Raw genomic sequence first — 21507 nt, forward strand, 5'->3', positions numbered from 1 at the left:
TGGAAGAAAACAGCAGAAAAAAAAAGAAAAATAGGTTCCTGATCTTGTTCACCGCGTTCGAGGGGCAACCCGCACTGGAGCAGAGAATAAATTATGCCAAAAAGTTCCAGCAATGCAGATTTACCACTCGGCTGGGAGATTAATACCGACTATGATGGGAAGGTTTATTTTATTGATCATATTAACAAGAAAACCACTTGGATCGATCCTCGTGACAAGTAAGTACAAACAAGTCTTTTATGGTGTTCGAAAGATCGATTGAATTAAGACTTATATTGCAACCAAGAAATATCTCTTATTTTTGGTAATTTATGTCATATCTAGGGTCATCGTAAAACAATCAACGTAATCTGAAATTGTTGATGACATGCTTCTCGCGGAGTCAAATTTTTGAACAGTACTAGTCTTCGAAAAGCAGTATATATTGATAAGGTTTTATGTGATGTCCGGGAAGAAACCGAAAACGCGTTTTATATGTTCGTAACTCTCAAATTAAATTTCGGAGTTTTTGCGATAAATTCAATACAAGGGGTATTTTTAAATAATATTGATTTAAGAAAAAAATATGTAATTGTCATTCAATCAGTATCACGAATATGCAGAGCAATTTTAAACAATTAATTTGATGGTGTCGTGAAAAACTCCAAAGCTATCAAAATATAGCTTGATAAAGTTAGGTTTTCTCCGTAGTAACCATTGCCTACGACGGTGCGCTACTACTTATCAAAGACTTTTTACTAGCTATAAACATGAGAAAAGGCTTGAATCGAAGCTTAGACTGCTCCACCACTTGAAAATACTATCCTTTTAATAGAGATCGTCGGGTTTCATTTTTTCCTCCCCGAATCTGACGATGCCAAATTTGGAAAACCCAAATACAATCCGAATCCGTGGAGTTCAAATTTGTAAAACCCGAACCAAATTTTTAAAATTTAAGAGACCCGAGAATATTCAAATTAATGAACTCGTAACACCAATCAGATAATATAAAATTTCTAAAACTCGTTTTGTATCCAAGATGTTTTTCATTGAGAACCCGAAGATTTTTATTTAGTAACCGAAACCCTTTTCTACAATTTATCTAGAGCCCCCTAGCTTCTGGCGCTAAACCCAGAGAAATAGAAAAAATTATAAGATCGTTTCATGATTTTTGGAGTATTCGATAACAATCAATTCCATTCGCTATTCGAGTGCCGGTGCTGAAACCTTCAGTACCGGTACTCGAATATTTTTAAGAAAATCGAGAAATACTGCATAATGAAATCGTATGTTAAAAATCATGATTTTATAGACCAGATTTGGTATGATTAACAAATATTCTGACCACCAAAGCAAATTTAATGTATCACTTGCTTTTGAACAGTATGTCACATATAAGTTTTTTTAATGCGGCACCTTTTTTGATTCCGAGATTTGGTTCGCTTCAGGATTCTATTAGTTTTTTCTTCGAATTCGATGGCTGCTAGATATTAGAAACCCATTTTCAGCAAAAAATTGACAAAGCATTCTCTGTTGTGTAATTTGGATAGTCTTTCAACCATATCACGAGTACAATTCTCGCATGTTTTTGGTAAACGGCCAATAAGCATGCTGTCAAAATTCACTTTGAGAGAAAATTCTGGATAAATCGTAGCTCGCCGAGAATGGATGTTAACATTTTATGAAAGAGAAAAGTTTTCTCTTTCGTCCGCTGTTGTGATTTATAATCGGCGATTAATGGTTTGTCCAGAATTTCCTCTCAAAGTGAATTTTGACAGTATGCTTATTGGCGCTTTTCAAAAAACGTTGCACTGGGGTACAAACGTACCCCACGCGTTTGATCGTCATTTTCGCAGGTAAAAATTAAAAAAAAAAGAAATGTATAATGCATCATTTTCTTCGTTTTTCAATTACGAAAACAGCTGTGTAAGTAAAAGTACGGAATTTATTGAATCAATGATACATAAATTGGTTTGAACAAAATAAGAAGTGAAAATATCGCGATTTTGACTTTTTTTACAAAAATTACTATAACTTTGCGAATTTTTAACCAATTTGAAAAAAATCAAATGAGTTGAAAGAATGGACTTGAAACGTTATAAAGTCGGATTTCAATATCTTTCAAAAAGTGCAATTATTTGGAAGAGTGAAAGTTTAAAAATCGGGTTTTGGAAAATACCACGAAATGGGGTGGAAATTGAAATGAAAAAAAATATTTCTGACCAGTAATAGATTGGTAACACGCAACGCTACTGTTATAGCAGTCATTGTGCGCAAATTATACTTACGAGCCATTGCTTTGAAAAACTATAAAAAATAAACAATAAAAATCAGCAAAAATGAAAACGATTTTTTGTTCCGCTTCAAAATTAAATTAAATTAATTAAATTAATGATTACAAACGATTATATAATACTAATTGTTACTTACGTATTAAAACAACCAGTATTTAAACTGGTATTGTCACGAATCACATTTCCACTGACATCACGAAACCTGACGAAACACTAACGGCAACCGTACACTGGGGTACAAATGTACCCCACGCCAACTTTGACACCTGCTTCCACGAAGGCTATAAGCAAACTGGCTATACCACCTTTTCCTACGCTTACTAGGAATTCTGAATTGAATTATGGTTAGGGTTTCAGGTTGGTAAATGCCGAATCCTCGACTTCACACGGCTTCAAACAAGGCGTGGGGTACATTTGTACCCCAGTGCAAAGTTCTAGGGTTAATGCAACAGTACTTGATCCTCTCCGTTGCACTCCGTATCTCTTTCCTCTTTTGTACGCTGTGACTACCGCTTTTTCCACTCGTTCCATCACAATTCTCGCCATTCGATGCGATTCATGCGGGTACCAAATCCAAAATAATTTGTTATTCGGTGTAGGTTCTTCTACAAATAAAGATTTAACAGCAAACCAGTAACAAGAGTGACGCCACAGCGAATAATGGCAACTAATCAGAACCTCGCTTATGACACATTCTCAAAAAATCGTGTTTCTGTTATCTTCCGTTTGTTGTATATACTTTGAACTTTGATACAAGATCACCATAATTATTTTCGACCAAATAGTTAAAATATTCCATTTAGTACTTCGGAAATTTTACATAATCGTTAGACTTATAACATAGACTAACAGACATAACACTCGAAAACAATGCTTCGCCCGTTTTAACGGTCATTTTAAATATGTTTGTAGTTGGGATTGTGGTCGCATTTGGATTTATGGTGCCACTGACATATGAACAAACATATGGGGGATAGACCACTAGTGAAAAATTGTTCCCAATCCTGAGGGGTAACCCACCAACAAATGAGTGTTTGGGACCGTGAAAAAAGGTGGAGCTAGTGTTCTGGGAAAATAGCCGGATCGATATTTTTAAGGAAATTTCCTTATAGTGTTATGTCTGTTAGTCTGTGCCGCCTTGCAGCTCGATATTTTGAAATGGGTGGAAAGGTTTGATCATGGGTGAAATATGTTTCCATTAAAGAGTAAAACTGTGCGGTCAAGTTGGTTTTCAGTTCATAGTATTCGAACTTTTAACTATATGCTACAAAGGCATGTATAGAGAGCCTGACAGTGCACATAATTGATCAAACAGCGCAATCATTACATTTGCCATACATGAGTTCATTGTCCTTTCAATTTTGCGCCCCTGTCACAATATCATCCTGCATGCCCTGTCTACAAACTTTTCTGGAAATTCTGAAGAGCATGGTTTTGAAGAATAGCAGACAAATAATAATAACCTCTGCTTCGGTAACAGAAATGGGTTGATATTGCCTGTTTTTTTGATACCGGTACTACCCTAATACTACGTTCACACTACGAGTTAAAACGTGTTTTAACGCTATCTTGATGATGTTTTTCTTGTTGCTAATTATTATAACATGTTTAAACTCTGTAGTGTGAACATGGTATAATATTATTCTACTCTCTAAGGTACCGTAACCGTAGTATTATCCTCTACCGTACCATGTATGTCAGAATAGAGAAGCCGAATAGAACAAAAACAAAAAAGTAAACAAAATAAATTTATAAATTTACCGACTTTTATTCATCACGTCCACTCCCTCTTCACTGCGCTGCGCGCTGATACTTGATCTGCTGCTACTGGCGACGAGCAGTATCTTCCGACCGACCGGGTCAACAACGGCTTCGGTTGTATCTTCGTTGGTTGCTATGGCAGCGGTCCTTGGCGTTTAGCTAAGGAGGTGAGCTAGGCTTCTTTGTTGGAATCTCCCTAGCGACAGTGACGAAATATCGTCGGATTCGCTTGCTCCCCACAAGGAATCTTTCCAGGCGGAACCCTTGTCCTACCTGATTTCCTCTCCTTGGCTGTTAGCTGTAGAGGAGAGCAAAGCTCGTTCGGCTCATCCTCTACTGCGAGAGGGGCGAGTGCTAAGGATTACTGACGAATAGCCAAGGAAGCGAAAACTCCATGGCACTTCGCAGTCCCACTTCAGCGATCCAGCACCCCACTTTATAGAGTGCCTGGACCACGCGCCAGCACTTTACAAGATATATTTTTACTGTCGCATGCGCGCACTTCACCTTGTTGGTCTTATTTGTCGTGATGGGAAACTGCCCCGAAAATTACTATTTTCCAGGCGTCTGTTCGATTGGAATAACACTGACAGATAAATGGTAAACAAACAATAGAGATGGCGAGTAAACTCCTTATATAGAAAGGTCCTAGCATGCGTTAAACGGAAACCTCTGTGTTCGTATGTATGTCAGTTTCTGCGGCAAATAGTTGCGTCTACGTCATCAACACCATGTTTTATAGGCTACACACTTAATTTAAATTACTGGGTACAGTAAAATTTTGCTGGGGTTTTGAACAGCAAACCGTTCGGTAATCAATTCAGTAAAACAATTTGGTACCGAACTCTCCGCAATACGTTCTATCCAAACGTCAAAAAACACTGGTCAGTCAGCAGTTTCCTCTGAAAATGGCGACTTGACAGATGATTTGCTGTACCTGTTTTGCAAGTTTTTGACGAGGCTCGGTAACGTTGGTACAATTTTGACGAACAATCAGTCAGTATTTTACTGGATAATGTTTATGTACCGAAAAAAACAGAAGAGCTGATAAATTCAGTGAAAAATATTGCGGATTTCAGTAAATTATTCGAAAAATTACTGAAAATCGCTAAAAAATGAAAACTATTCTGCAAATTTTTAAACAATTTGCTGACAGCTCCTTAAAAATATCACTTTACTGAGCAAGTCGTCAAAAGAAATTACTGAACAGGTTTGGGCTGGGTTAGTGTGTACCTCTGTTCACTACCACTAACAGTTTTGACGGATGCTAGGACCTTGTTTAGAGGGACTTTGGATTGTGAGTCTTTATGCAGAGGGATTCAGCGTCTTTAAACATAAACAGTGCCCTTGGTACAGCAGAGCAGTGGTGAGCATAATGTTGCGTAAACAAATACACTCAGTGCTAAATTGTTACCTTGACGGGTGACAACCGTACGGATTACATAAAACCAGGTCTTGCGGTCTAGTTTGTGCGATAAATCTTTATAGCTAACTTATAATTATGGATTCGTTGACAACGACATTGAAAAAATGTCAGATTTCGTTGAATTTGCAGCAACATTTATCCACGAAATAGTTTTGACTAATGATGGGCGATTAACTCATGAATCAATCAAAAGAGTCAGCTCTTAAAAAGAGTGAATGAACCACAATTTCATTCAACAGGGTGACGATTCACTGAAATGGTCTTTGATCATTCCCAGGTAATCAACAAGCATTAATGTATGCAGTAAAATAGCATAGAATTTGCATTTCAGATGCCTCTTGCAGTATATTAGCATTCTTATGGATAACAGTTGTTAATCAACATTCAAAAAACTGTTTAAAAACTTCTCTTCATTAAGTAGCATTCTGAATGCACAACCCAAGTAACCATAAGCATTAACTCATTGCACTATATTGGCTATACATTTGCACTAATGTTGCATTGAAACTCAATTATAGCATCAACAATGCAATCAAGTTCTATATTAGCATCGTAAATGCATACATGCACGGCCTAAATATAGCATTATCGCTTGCTTTGTATACGTATATGAAGCTGATATAAGGCGTACATGCTTCAAGGATCTTTAAAGCATGTATGCTTAACATGTGAATTTAGTGCCACTATATAGCAAATATAAAGCCGATATAATGTTATCATAATACTGTGGGTTTATTCGTTATGTAACTTTTCTTGAAGATTATATTCGGCATATTCATGCCATGAGGGACTAGGAAAGGTACCTCTGTTGAAGACTTACTGAAGTCAAAGTCAATTTTCATAAAGCATTATTCATGTGGTCTGATAAAGAAATTCCGATAAGGATATTCATTGCAGTGCATTAGAAGGGAATAAATTATAGTTCCAAACAATATTTTTATGTTTTTCCTTTTTGTTCATCATACCGAAAAGGAAATATAAAAAATCGTTGCAAAACGACATTGCGGAAAATGACAGCCAATTTAAGCTTTCTAATAGCATGACATTTGTGCACTGGTGCTATATAATAGCATTAGTACCGCAATAACAGGCTGTCAATTTCTGCACAGTAATAGCTCAATATTTTGCCTTTTCTGGCATAATACTGGCATTATATCAGGATATAGGGCTTAGCGGCTCTTTAAGACTGCCCTCTATGCAGATCTAAAGCAGATACTAGGCTACGTTATAATGCATATTGGTTACTTGGGAACAGCAGTAAAAAGACATTTTCATGGCACAGCAGTAATGTAGCCGTATATTTTGCCAAAAGCGACTTTTAAATAGCATTTAAAACGACTTAAATGCTTATCAGGTAGCCGTTAAGATGCATTTTGTATGCTTATTGATTATCTGGGTTGTGATCCTTAGAACATACGACGCAAAATGAATGCTTCGACAGCTCCAGAGATAACAAATCCACTGACAGAAACTGTTCTACCAGTTTTCTTTAAAATCTTGGACCTCCGGTGAAACTAGGACGAATTTGATTTCGCTCAAAAGTCTAACATGAACCATGCAAGTCAGGGAATCTTAGTAGGTTTTACGCGAGCGAAAACCTTGGCAGTAAATATCTTTCTGGTAGAAATGTAGTAGGAATTAATAAACAAATCTGACACAATTCTAGTAGAAATTGAACTAAATCCTCCAACTAGGATTAATATTATTTTCAGACAAGCTGCTTGGTGTTAAGGATCAGATCTTTTCATAAACCGCTCGTGATCCATTTCTGCTCTCGGTCAATCAGTCGGCGAGATTTTGAACTTGACAAGTGGTTCGAACAGGCTTTCACTGCACCACCGCCATAGACCTGCAATTACGACGCGGCCTGGCCTGTTTTATAATTACATTATTTACTGTCACCGACATGGTGCTTGACTATAGTGTGTATCAGATAGGCTATAGTTCCGAACTGAGTCACCCGATTCGTGCAACTTGGTTTAAAATATGGCTGCGCGATTGTACGTCGAAAGATATGATGGAGACGATTGCGTCAAAAATTGTCCTCCACACAGAGGTTGCCTAAAATTTGTTTTTTAATTAATAATTTATATCTTTGATAAAATTGAACCTATAGCAAATTTCGTTAACCATTTCATGTCCAATTAATCCAATTATATCCAACACAAGTTATCCTTGAAATGGCTTTCTAGCCGCAGTGCCGAGTTTCATATACCATACAATTTTTTTCGTCGAATTTGGCAAATGTCAATCAATGTTACTATTTTGCAAATACATTCACGGATATCCGATTAGCATCATACACTTATGACACTTTCGTTTTTGATTATGCGCTACATCGGTGTAATTGGTCAGACACTCATTCAAACTGGGGTGTAATCAGTTTGTCTCTTATAACACTACACCTTTGGTGCTATGTAAAAACGTAAACGCTATTAGATTCAAACAAAAGACCACAGACTGATATTGATTTTTTTTATTCTAAGTTATCGGGTTGAAAAGTGTGGAGACGCAAAAAAGAAATTCCTTTAAACAGTCACCGTTGCGACTAAAAATTAAAAGAATGGTGAAATATTTGATCCAAATTTCATCATTCTTTTCATTTTGCATGCTTTGCATTGCTTACAAAAAAATAATTTTTGCCCAAACAGACTAACTCTGACGGTTCTGGGTAATGTCGCCAACGTAACCAATCGCCATCAAAGTGTTTGCAAAACACTATGTACTTCAGATCATAGATATAAATATGGCTTTAGCCTCTTACGACGGTTCCGAAAAAGCTTGTGAAAAAATATGTTGCACTGAATTGGTTCATTAAATAAAGAATAAGATTGTTCTTTTATTACATAGATTGATAGAACTCAACTTTCTGTGTGTCAAAATATTCATGTCCAACCTTTAAAACTAGTTTTTATTTTCTAAGAATATGTAATTTTTTGCCTTTCTTTTGTAAAGAAAGGCTATGCAATCACTCTAAAAATCGACGTTTTAATCGATGCTCGGAGAGTCGAGATTCATATGATTCACTCGATTCAGTTCGTCGAGATCGGAAAATGTCTGTGTGTTCAAAATGGAATGTTCAAAAGAGACAACTTCCGACTCGGCCATGATACTGTCGGATTCTAACTGCAGCTGTTTCTCCAGCAAACCTACCGACTAATCCTTAATCTCTCGTATCTCCGTATTCTCTTCCTCCCGAGACCACCGCTGGGTATTACTTTGAGTGGGAATTGTGCTCTTGCACCTCTTCTTTTAAAAAGTCCCTTGGCTCCTCGATTGCACATGTGCGGGTAGTTTTTCTTCCTTTCTTATTTTTTTTCTTTGATATTCTTCCTACCCACGTACAGCTTGCTGCGCTACCGGTTCTTCGGCGACTGTCGTCGGGACCAGTCGAGACGTGAACCGATTCAGAGATACCGAAAATCTAACTCGCATCCCTTCACAGCCACCGTTGCAGGATTTTGAAACTGATGTTGCTGTTGCTAACTTAGTGCTCGTTTCTCCGCTGCGCTGAAGTTCCGACCGAATTAGTGCCACTGCCATCAGTTCCCAGCTGCTCTTGAGCCCGTAGAGCCCTCTGCGTCCGTTGAGTACGTTAGGCCAGGTTGCTATACAAGCCTCGCTGAGTACCAGAGCGACCCCGGAACCGTCGCCAACTTCCGAACTCGTCGAAACGTGAACCGATCCGGAGATGTCGAAAAACTTGACTGCATCCCTTCACAGCAATCCTCGGAGGATTTTCACCGACTTGAAACTACCAGTTTGCATTGGTTAACTTGCTGCTCGTTTCACCGCTTTCGATGAAACCTGAATGAAACGTGAGCCAATTACCCCCTCCCTAGCTTCCTGGCAGGCCCTGGCTGCGTAGCCGATTCACATACGACCATAGCCCGCGTTGGAACCCGCCAGGACGTGAGCCGATCTGAAGGACCCAAGACCTGGCTCGCGTCCCTTCGCGGCCACATTCGCAGGGTTTATAACAGACTTGAACCACTCGCCCATACCTTGCTAGCTAGTGTTGCCAGCTTGCTGTTCTATTCACCTCTTTCGCTGACTATTTACTCTGGTCAAGAGAATCGGTATGATTCTGTGAGTCCAGAGTACAGAATCATGTTGCCATTTGGCCATCGAGTCAGCTCTCATTGGGTTTCGTATTCTCCTGGTCCCCTTTCGCTTATAGCATTCATTATCTTCCAGTACGCTCTTGCGACCCGCATGGCTATGAGTCTGAACCTACCACTCAGCTTTAATCGATTCCGTTGTGTCTCCTGTGCCGCAACCTAGACCTGGCCTCCGTACCTCAGTATCGACGATGATACGCTAGCCAGAAGACGCCTCTTACTATAGCTTGGTCTGGCGTTGTTCGGCATGATTATGGTAAAAGTGTTTATAGCTTTGGCTGCCTTCTCGCAGGCATAATCGATATGCGTGTCATCAATCATTACGCCCAGCTGGTATGTGGTTTGAATGTTAGTGCCGAATCCATGATGACTCCGAGATCTTCGATGTGAGAGTGTCTTGGAATACTCGAGCCGAAGAAATGGTAGTTAAACTGAGTCGGATGGCGTTTCCGCGTCCGTTACAACGTAACGATTGAGCATTTGCTCGGGTTTAAAACCATTCTGTTTAGATCACACCACGTACTAAAGCTGTCCAGTTCCCTCGAAAGAAGCTCGGCATCGGTTTTATCCCGTATTTGTTGAAAAAATTTCATGTCGTCGGCGAAAGAAAGGCGGGGCCCTTGTAATGTGAAATTGACGTCATTAAAGTAGAGGAGGAATATTATTGGACCGAGATGGCTTCCTTGTGGTATGCCGGATGTAACGAAGAATGGTGCAGATAGACAGTCCTTAATGCTAATTTGGAGTTGCCTTCCACCGAGGTAGGAACGAAACCAGCGCAGAAGTTGTCCATGAATGCCGAGTTTGTCCAGCTTTGCTATTACGATATCATGATTGATTTTGTCGAAGGCCGAAGATAGATCCATGTAAATAGCATCGATTTGCAATCCGTCAGCGAATGCATCCATTACATATGTTGTGAACGAGAGCAGGTTTGTCGTTGTCGATCGTTTAGGCATGAAACCTTGTTGCTCATCTGCAATGTAGTGTTTACAGTGAAAGAAAATAGGATCTAACACAACCAGCTCGAACAGTTTTGATACTGCACTTAAATACGAGATTCCCCGATAATTATCAATGTTAGATTTGTTTACTTTTTTATGAACTGGAAACATGTGCGCTGCTTTCCAGCACGAAGGGAATGTATCAGTAGTGAGTGATAGCTCGAAGACTCGCCGAAGTGGTTCAAGAAGCCCGCTGATGCGCTTTTTGACAAAAATCGAGGGAACACCATCTGGACCCGGGGAACAAGATGCTTTCAGTTTGGCATTTGCTGCAAGAATGGCAGCATTATCGACACAAATTCGGTTGATGGTTCGTCCTAGAGAAGGAGTTAAATTGTCGGAGCACAATTGGCAAATTTCCTTAGTGTCGGTGCCTAAAACTCCATTAAACGACATATAAGATGGTAACCGGATTCTTTTCGCTGCTCGTTAACATACTTCCAGAACGACTTGGGCTTGGATTTCAGTTGACGCTCAACGTTTCGCTGGTGTCTAAAAAAGGCGCGTCTGCTTTGTTGTTTGTATTCGTGATTGAGTTGAAAGTAGTGATCTCGTAATGCAAGTGTCTTATGCTTCGAGAATTTTTTAAATGCAGCTCTTTTGGCAGATTTTAAACGTCTAAGGATGGTTTATTGCCAGTGGAGGGTGTTCATCGGTACTAATTGTTCGTTTTGGCACATGGTGGTCGATAAGGTAGTTAAGAATATTAGAAAACGTCATCGCTGCTTCGTTCGCGTCGTCGCGTTGTCATTGATTTTTGTCCCAGTTTATATCCAACAGCGTGCTAACGATGCTGTCGTAGTCAGCGTTTTTAAAATCGTAGACGATAGAACTTGAGACGTCTTCAAAATTCACTCCTAGCTTACCAGCGAATACAAGATGCAGTGGGGGATGATGACGCACTTGCTTGACTAAAGGAGTCGGTGCAATGCAGCAGTACGGAGCGCAGTCTCGGCCACTTACAAAGCAGAGGTCCAATGTACGTCCATTCTCGTTGGTGACATTATTAATTTGCCGAAGAGTTGCGCTGCTGTAGTTGTCCAAAATACAACTGGCATTGTTAATAAGCGCAGATTTTTCGATATCCAATCGTAGAAAACCATTACTTGCCTGGCACCACGTCAAGCCAGGTAAGTTGAAGTCAATATCATCAGACGGGGCGGCGATCGAGGCGATAAAAGAAACGGAGGAAAGATGTACATCGATCAGGCTGGAATCACGAATTCTGTCAGGTGGAAAATACACAACACACAGGAACAGATTGCGATCGGCAAGTTTCACTGATATCCACACTTGCTCGGAGCTCGCCCACCGGTCATCGTTGATCACTCGGGCTTTTATACCACGGCGATAAGCACACCACCGCCTGATGTTTTGTGGCTGTTGAGAGCATTGTGGTCACAGCGGTAGACATCGAATGTTGAACCAAAGACCTGGCGAGACAGAGTACGGTTGTCGAGCCACGTTTCGGTCAAGACGATAACGTCGTAACAGCAATCCGTGGTCGCGAGCAAATAGCTGTCCGTTGATGAATTTAAGCCACCAACATTCTGGTAGTAAACCACTATGTTGTTGGAGGACGGATCGGGTACAGCAGAGAGCGAAGCCACGTTGTCGTGTAGGAAGATCCTTTCGTCAATCCCACGAACAGTATCGGAACGGTTCACGGTCGCTTGGTCGGCTGTAGTGAGGGAATCGAGGCATCCCGAATCAACTGCGTCGCGCCACAAAATACGACTATCGTCGTCGTCGAGGTAAATGGTTGGCATCTGATAACAAGATGTCGGAGTAAAAGGCAAAAAACTGGAAGCGAAGAATGCATCAGCGCTTGAAGTGTTCGGAACAGATGTATACTTGCCATTTGCGGCAGGTTGGAAGACCCTTTCACCGATCCCACACACAGGACCGGGACGACTGATGATCGCTGGCTGCAAGTGCTCGACTGTGGCGGGGGGATCGAGGGCTTCCATAGTGCCAACTGCGGTGCGTCCCAGTATGCGTTGAAACCCGATGGCGGAATGCGGAGAACAGGAACGGGGTGGTAGCAGCTTACGGCGAGAGTCGTACGATGAGCTAGAAGCGTGAATCGGTTCAACCGTTGTATCGTTAGAATTGGCTTAATACTTGCCGAGAAAGGCGGCTTGGAAGACCCTTTCTCCACCCATAGATGCAGGACCGGGACGACTGCTGAACGCTGGCGGCAAGGGCTCGACTGTAGCGGGGGGATCGAGGGCTTCCATAGTACCAACTGCGTTGCATCCCAGTATGCGATCGGCATCGATACTCCTTCACAAGGGCGGTTTAACTTGATATAGTGGCATGGCCAATCGTTGCGGCGTCCTCTGCAGGACCATTGATGGGCCGGGTTGCATTAGAGATGTACATGGTGCAAAATCAGTCGGCGGGCTCCAAATGTTCTGGGTACGGCTGTCTTCAAAATCCCTGAACAGTATGCCTTGCGGCCATGTGTCAGGGTTAAGAGCTGCATTACGGTACTTTAGGTGAACACCAACTTTGAACGATATGAATTTCAAAGTACTGACGTCTATGCCTTTTTTAACAAGCGGAATAACCTTTATCTCCTCGTTACAATTTAGCCCTTCTTTAAACATTTTTTCGACAGTCTCTTTGCTAACGCTAGGATGAAAGCGGGAAAGATACATCCAGAGCAACGGCGCGGGAGGTGAAACCGTAACAATGTTGCTATTATCGACTAGCTTTCGACCACCAACAAGAATATTGCTCGGATTAGGGCCATCCTCGCGACGACGTTTCTGAGGTGGTCGAGAGGTACCGGAGTTTGGCCGGACTGGAGTAGATGTTGAAACCTTTCTAGCGAGGCGCAAAATTTGCTGGTTATTTTTGGATAAGTCGGCCTTTAGTTCAGCACAGACGTCATCCGTTTTCCCAGCGATAACACATCCAAGTGAAGAAATGGTGTCGCGAAAGCGAGCAAACTTCATCAGCTTGACACATTCATTGCACATCCAAAAAAAATTGGGTTCTCCGCAAGTTTTTTTCAAAAACGGCTTGTTAAGTTGTTTCCCACATTGCATATGTACCATATTTTTGCAAAAACCCATACATTCAATAAAGTCGTCATCCGATTTGACGGTTTTCGCGCAGTGATCGCATGCACTTGCCATAATGCGCGCCGATCTGAGAATGCGAACAATGAAATATAGATGGCGCTGCGTTCAGTGGAAAGTTTTGGTGGTTAAGTCACAGAAGTTCACTCAATTGCGTTCTTCGCTGGTTTTTTCGCAACACAAAAGCAAACAGGAGACACTTTCACATTGCACAATATCAATGTTAAAAACAAAATTCTCAGTCGATTAACACGACAAACAACGATAAAAACGTCACAAATCTCGTCAAAAAGTAAAAATAGTTGGAGCGATTTATGTAAACAACTAATCGGTAGGAATACACAAACAAATTTCATCAAAATATTACATGTACTACTTATCAATTCACGAGCAATACAGGACGTTAACCCCGGGAGTACTTGGCGTTAGTTATGAGCATTATGAAAAATGAAAGCGATTTTGCTACATCGATCTTTTTTATTCGAAAAAATCCGAGAAAAATCGTTGCAAAAAATCGACCTTTGAGGTAAAATATCGATTGTGGAAAAAATCGCGTCTTTTTCAATTGGAATTTCGAAATAAAAATCGATTTTGACAAATCGATTTTATTGAATCATTAAAATCGATGTAGTCAAACATCGAACCCAAAAGATCGGATGCAAAAAACGATCTTTCATTAAAAAAATGATGTTGAAAAAATCGCAACGGCATCGCCCATTTTTACTTAGCGTCCAAAAGGAAGTAACCCTGAATTTACACGTTCTTTCCTTATCTTTCGTTTCAGAGATTTGGTGTCTTATTACATAGCATATAGCACTTTCTTTGATCATTTCATATTAGCTCGAATTTCAGTCGCTAGGCGGCACTGTTATCAACTTTTTAATGAAACGAGAAAAAAGGTGGCGTCTACGACAAAATTGTATGTCAGGCAATTATAAGTATATCTTGTAAAGATACTAACTCTGTAGGTCCTACAAGTTTTGAAATATGGCGCATTTTTGAAAGCATAATCTGCAAGTTAATTTTTCAACAAAAGCATGCTCTATTTCGAAACATAGAGGACCTACAAAGTTTGCATCTTTAGAAGATATATTTAAAACGATAGGACTTCCAACATTCTCGAAGACACCACATTTCTATCTAGCATTATTCAAAAGTTGATAACAGCGCCACCCTAGCGACTGAATTCCGAACTAGTGTGATTCAACTAAAAAAAGTGTTAAGTGCTATACCGCGATAACTCTATAACGAAAGATTTCATGCTTTTTTTCATTTTCCGACCGCAATGTACCGTTTTTCCTTGTTCCCATATTTCTCGGCCAACTTTCAATTTAGAGCCATGACACTTTCACTGGAATTGTCGAAAAAATACGCTCAACAATATACATTCGAGCAAGAAATATATATTTGATAGAAAATAACCATACATAGCCAGTATGTGAGCAGCACTCCCCTTCAAGAACGACGGTTTGGGCCGAAACGTCAACGTACAAGGTACTACAACTAAAATCAGTATTGTATCGAGTTCACCGATATGTGAGCTACAACATGACATTTACAAATGGCGAATCAAGAGAGTTTTTCTTAAAACTTCAGAAAACGTACGCGAAAACTCGAATTTCCATAATACACAACGTGGGGTTACCCCCTTTTGGACGCCAGTTAGTACTCCATGGTCAACTTTGACTGCTAATAGCAAAAAATCGAAAACTATTTTCAAATTACATGGATTACTTAGAACTGTTGAAAACTGTAAAAAAGCCAATTTCGGAAAAAAATGTGGGTTATCTCCTTTTGGAACACAGATCTTCAATTGACAATTCAATTCAATTGACCTTTGCTGGAAATTCAGCATTTGTCAAACTGGCAGGTTCATTACCAGATTTACAGTAATCCAACCAAGAATACTGTTAATTCGGAAATTCCACTATCGATTTGACACCTAACCTACTAATTTTCAGCACAGCTAGTCTGTCGAATGGGATGAACTCAAATCTTTAATTGCTGAACTTTTCAGCAAATCAAAATTCAGTAATATTTTGCTAACCCTCGACGAAAAAAATTGGCGTACTCGTTACGATTCGTTCAATCCACCTATGAACTTTGATACCCACGATGAGAGCGAAACATTTAGCAATCACTGTATATTCAATCAAAGAAATTAGCCAAGGCTACATTAAAAAGTTACTACTTCGATGGTGATGATGATGGTCCGACCGTACTGCACTTGTTGTGCATATAACTACCCTTCCATCAAGAAATTGCTAAGCTCTGATCTCCCGCCAATTCGCAATGTTCCAGCAGCAGCAATCGTTGCAATTTTCACCACCGAAGAACAGTTACACGTAGCGAGCGAGAAAGGCGAAGGCAAAAGGCCCCCGACAGACGCGAGTGAACGGTTTACCGGATGATTTAAGAGGGCAAACATATGTACATGTATGTACCTACAACACAAGATATGCAAGATGCAAGAAAAGGCCCTTCGCCGCACCATACTTTCAGCACATATGGTAAATTGTGGAACAACGACGATGACGACGACGACGTCGAGGAGTTGGCGGTGGGCAAGAAAAAAAAACTAAAGGAACCAGAATTGGAATATTTATGCGCAAGCATTTTATTACCGCTGCTCGTTTGTCTAGTGGTGGTAGTAGTAGTAGTAGTTGTACTAGTAGAGGCATGCGAGTGACTGACTTAGTAGATGTGCCCTTTTCGAACACTACCACATCGGTCTGGTGTGCAAGTAGCTGTTGGTAAAATTGATGAGCAATGTGTTTTTTGTTTCGTGTACCTTATATACTTGTCGCAATGAAAGTCGAGCCGACACAGCAGGCAACCGATATTGTATGTATGTTGGTTAGTGCCGCAACCGATTCCCGCTTTAACCCGTATACAGCACAATTTGTTTACTTATCGAATTTGTGCGTGTATGTGCGGAGATAATAAAAATTCCTCAGGTGATTAGCGTGCGATAAAAAAAGAGCAATGATAATTCTTTGTGTCACTGGTGCAAAAATTACCTTGGAATGGAATTTATGGAGTATAAAGAAAGGTTGGGAAATCGTATGAAATCATCAGCGATAATCGTGCATAACCATCGCATAATGTGGTCAAATGTTTCCTAAAATAGAAATGTACAGTAACTCAACCACAAATTTCACTGTGACAGTACAGTAATTTTGCTATAATTTACAACAAAGTCTAATTTTACGCCACAATACAAAAACAATAAACTTTAACGTTTCTTCAGTAAATTTCAATGTAAATTCGAAAAAGGTGTGCTAGATGAAAGACAAGAGAAATTCATCTTGCAGATCCACGTGGAAATCCCTACATTGGACTGGTCAACTTCAGCGGAATTTCATTCCCCAACATCAAGCTATTTGGGCAGCATCTTGAGTCGTCTTTCCAGTTTTCTTTAAATTCCTTTTGATCATTGTCCAATACTTTTCGATTGGACAGAACTGCGCGCAGTTGGGTGGATTGTGGACGAAATCCACTTTATTGTCACGGTACCACTGTAGCACCTCCCAACTGTTGTGGTAGCTTGCCAAATCTTGCCAGAGCTGCATTAAGCTTCTGAGAGCCCTAATAAAAGGTACAATACATTTCCACGGGCTTTCTTGCGTATACAGTTTAGGTTTTTCTTGTTTTCTTGAGGATGGAAAGCTGGGTTTTGAGTCCGCAACTGCAAATTCCTTTTTTTCTTATTTCTATTTTATTTCTGGAAAAATCGATCAACATGAATTTATCGGGGACATCGCACCGTACTGTGGTCAGATAAACGAAGCTAAGAAAGATTTGTGATAACGTAATTATGATTCCGTTCCTTCGAACGTGAGATTTCAATTTTGAACAACTGTTTTGAGCGTTTTAGTGGAATGTCACACTCAACACACTAAAGACACTATGTCTGTAATAATAAAATGATCATTCTTGGATTAATATACCAATCACAAGTAGAACATTCTTAGGCTGCTGATTTCAGTTTTGGTTTTGGATTAATGTCGAACGCAAAGATGAATTATGAGTCACGGCAACATACACTCGACCAACCAAAGAATCCTAATCCTGTGCCTATACCTTATCCTGCAGCAAGAGACGCGATGCTCGGAAATGAATCATACTGATTTTACATCATCACAATATTGATTGATTTCTAAGCCTCCTGGTAGTGAAGTGGAACGCTTATTGAAAAATAGAATGTGACTTTCCTGAAGCCACATTATGTCCAGTTTCATCACATCAGGAACGTGATCAGTACACATTCAATATGTAAAGAATAACATTTTTGTAAGAACCGTAGTCTAAATATAGAGATAAATTTTTGTGAAATACTTTCGTTACAAAGCTGTTTTTTTGGTTTTCATAGGTTGTCATAGTGTTATGTCAGGCCTATTACTATGTATGGCAAAACGGAATAGACAAACGAACTCTCAGCATATACACTTCTGATTTTATTTAGCTCATTCCAGTGGCGTAGTAAGAAAATTTTTCGGGGGGGATATGAATATTTTTTGTACATATATGAAAAAATTTCAAAAACATTTTGAGCAAGAAAAAAATATACAAAAACCAACAACCCGACCCGCTAATATAACTAATCTTGCACGGAACCTGATTCCTCCCTGGCACACAGTGACCGGAGACCGGACAAAACCTATGTTTCAAATATTGATGTTTTTATTTTTCTTTTGTGAGAACTAAATGAGAATTAGATTTTTAATGGCAATTTAAACATTGCTGTGTCAGACAATTTTAATGAAATTCATTTTCTAAATCGCAGTATCTATGTTCACTTCAAAAACCTGTTACTCTTTCAATTTTAATCCGATTTGAGCACTAGTTTTTATTTCAAAGGGCATTTAAAGAATTTTGTTGATCATTTCAACATGTTTGCTAAATTTGATTCTAACAATGTAATATTATTACAAATATATTTTAAGTGGGTTGATTGCAAATTCTTTTTTCACAAATGTATTCTGTACAGTCAGGTGCAACAGTTGTGAACGATCACTTATTATACATTCTATGGGAAATCATCTCTACTTTTCGAATTTCAAGGTCTCATATTGCCCCTTTTTGCCCGGAGAAAGCTAGCTGTGGGTCTAGAATTAGTGCTCTTCCCCTACGAGGACAATCTGGGCGGCAAGCTTCAGACTGTCTAATTTACTGAGCCCTTCAGTTCCCTTGTGCCATTTAGTACCACTTCCTCGTTGAGCTTCCGACTGGTGTACTCGGTTTAGTCCCCGACGATGGATCTAATCAACTCCGACGAAGAGTTCCCCGGTGAGAGAAGTTCGAAAGCAAGCCAACCAGTCAGGTGCCGAGGTCGGTTCGGTGATTGCAGTAGAGTAGGGCGTCTGGTTTGTTGGAGCCCCGGCGCGACTGTGTTTCGTCGCGGTCTACGCAGTCTAGTTCCCGGCGGTGAATCTGACTGTACGCTGACGGAGAGTTCCCCGGCGAAAGAAGTTCTCCCAATACATATTCTTATTTGGTTTCAGTACCACAACTTCTTGAGCTCTTTGGCTCCATGACCGGTGCCATTTAGTGCCGCAACTCCTTTAAGCCCATTAGTTCTTTTCTTGGGCCATTTGGAACTACTTCCTTGATGAGCCATTCAACTCCTCGACATGTTCGCGAACTACTCAGTCTAGTCTCCGACGATGGACCTGGCCTACTCCAACAGAGAGTTCCCCGGCGAGAGAAGTTCTACCGAAACCGAGCCAATCAGCTAGATTCCGAGGTCAGTGTGGCGATTGTGGTGAAGCAGGGCGTCCGATTCACTGCTGCCCCGATGACCCGCGACTGGTGGTGTCTCGTTGGTCTACTCAGTCCAGTTCTCAGCGGTGAATCTAGCTTACGTTGACGGAGAGTTCCCTGGCGAAAAAAGTTCTCCCAATATCGATTCTTCTTTGGTTTTCGCTATTTTTCTATCGGAATAACCGGTGGGGTGCCGCGGTCTGGCGATTCCGGATGGAGCGTGACGTCCGGTTCGCTGGCGTTTTGACGATTCATACTCGGTGCTCTGTTGCAGTCTACTCGACTAGTCCTCGGCGGTGGATCTAGCTTATTCCTGTTCACTACGCCGTTTCTGCTATAAGACGGTCATGATCTACATTATAACTCGCTTGGCATTCTGTAGGCTACATTATCCGGGTTGATATCAGGTCCTCCCGCTTTAAGTAGCTAATTGCACGTCACTTCAAACCTCAGACATTAAAAGACCAAATGCGTCCGTCTCTTCGACGTTCTCACACTCCGGGCACAGTGATGACGTTGTGTACTCGAATCGATGAAAATACTTCCTGAAGCAGCCGTGGCTCGATAGGAGCTGTTTCAGGTGGAAGGTAATCTCTCCGTGCTTTCTATTGACCCACGTCGACAGGTTTGGATGAGCCAGTAGGTCCACTTTCGCTTCTCCGTATTGTCCCATTCCAGCTGCCACATCACCATCGAATCGACTCTCATCATCTTCCTCACGTTTTTGACGGTTTATTGATTGTAGCACTTGATATCCTTCGCCAGGGCGATGCAGATGGGGATCATCTTGGCGATAACGCATACTGCCTCCAGTACGCAATCGTAACTCGTACGACCACCAGCCGGAACATCCTGTTCAGCTTTTCGCGGTTCCACTTGGTTTTCAGCGCCGCACCCCAGGCAGGAGCCCCATATCTCAGTCGATGACGAAACACTAGATAATAGACCGACATTTCGGCCATTTAGGTGACATTTAGGTGTAATCAACGTGGTTGTTAAAGCTCAACCAGTCATCGATTATCACTCCCAATAGCTTCAGTGCACGCTTCGATGCAATCACATGCCCTTCGACGGTGATCTGTATCTGCTGAATCGCTTTGCAGTTGCTGACCAACAACACATCCGTTTTGTGGTGAGCTATTAGCAGCTTAACCCCGTCGATCCAGCTCTCGATCGCATCTATTGTCTCCGTCACCGACACCTCCATTTCTTCAAGTGTCTCACTCATCATCGTTAGTGACACGTCGTCCACAAAACACACGATTTTCGTTTCTCCGGGCAGCCGCAGTCTTAAGACCCCATCGTACATCTCGTTGAGTTGGACAGAGAATGGAGCCCTGAGGAGCGCCCGCTGCGACTCGCCTTCTGTCCTTTGTTCGTCTGGTACAGTAGTACAATACTCTGGAAGTAGCTCTTCAGGATCTAGCTCATTCTTCTGTGCAGCGTAGCGGCATTGGTCTATACGAGGCTGGATGGCCCGGGTACACCCTGACATTGGCGGCAAGATCAACTTCTGCACCTTCTTCATTTCGGGGAAATTGCCATCTTCTAAAGACATCAGCAGTAACATTCTGAACATGTCCGGATATGCCAGGATCGCAACGTTCAGCGCCACGATTGGTATACCATCCGGAATGGGGGTTTTCTTTGATTTTAGTCACATCGACGCTTCTTTGAGCTCGTCATTAGTCGCTTGCCACTCAGCTGTGTTACCTCCTTCTTCTTCGCCGTACGGTGTCGGTGGCCAGGTAATTGAATCGGGCTTCGGGAAGAGACCCTCAACGATTATCTTTAGCTTATCCGGGCATATTTCAGCAGATATCGACGGGCTCTCATCTTCGTCATGAGGACTCAGTATGTGTCCCCCAGGGATTGGCGCCTACTTCTCAGCACAGCTACTTATGGCTATTGGCTTGCTAAGCTTGATCTCCCGCTTTAAAGCGTCCCTAGCTTCTCGAAACTTTGCTTGCGCTCCTTTCTCACTCTCCGATCTTGCGCTCTGAGCCCGCCTTCTGGCTTTAAGACAAGCAGCGTGTAGCGTACTGAGCTACTCATTTAACCAGTAAGCTG

This window comes from Topomyia yanbarensis, chromosome 1 (genome assembly GCF_030247195.1).
Source record: "Topomyia yanbarensis strain Yona2022 chromosome 1, ASM3024719v1, whole genome shotgun sequence".
In the NCBI taxonomy this organism is placed as follows: domain Eukaryota; kingdom Metazoa; phylum Arthropoda; class Insecta; order Diptera; family Culicidae; genus Topomyia; species Topomyia yanbarensis.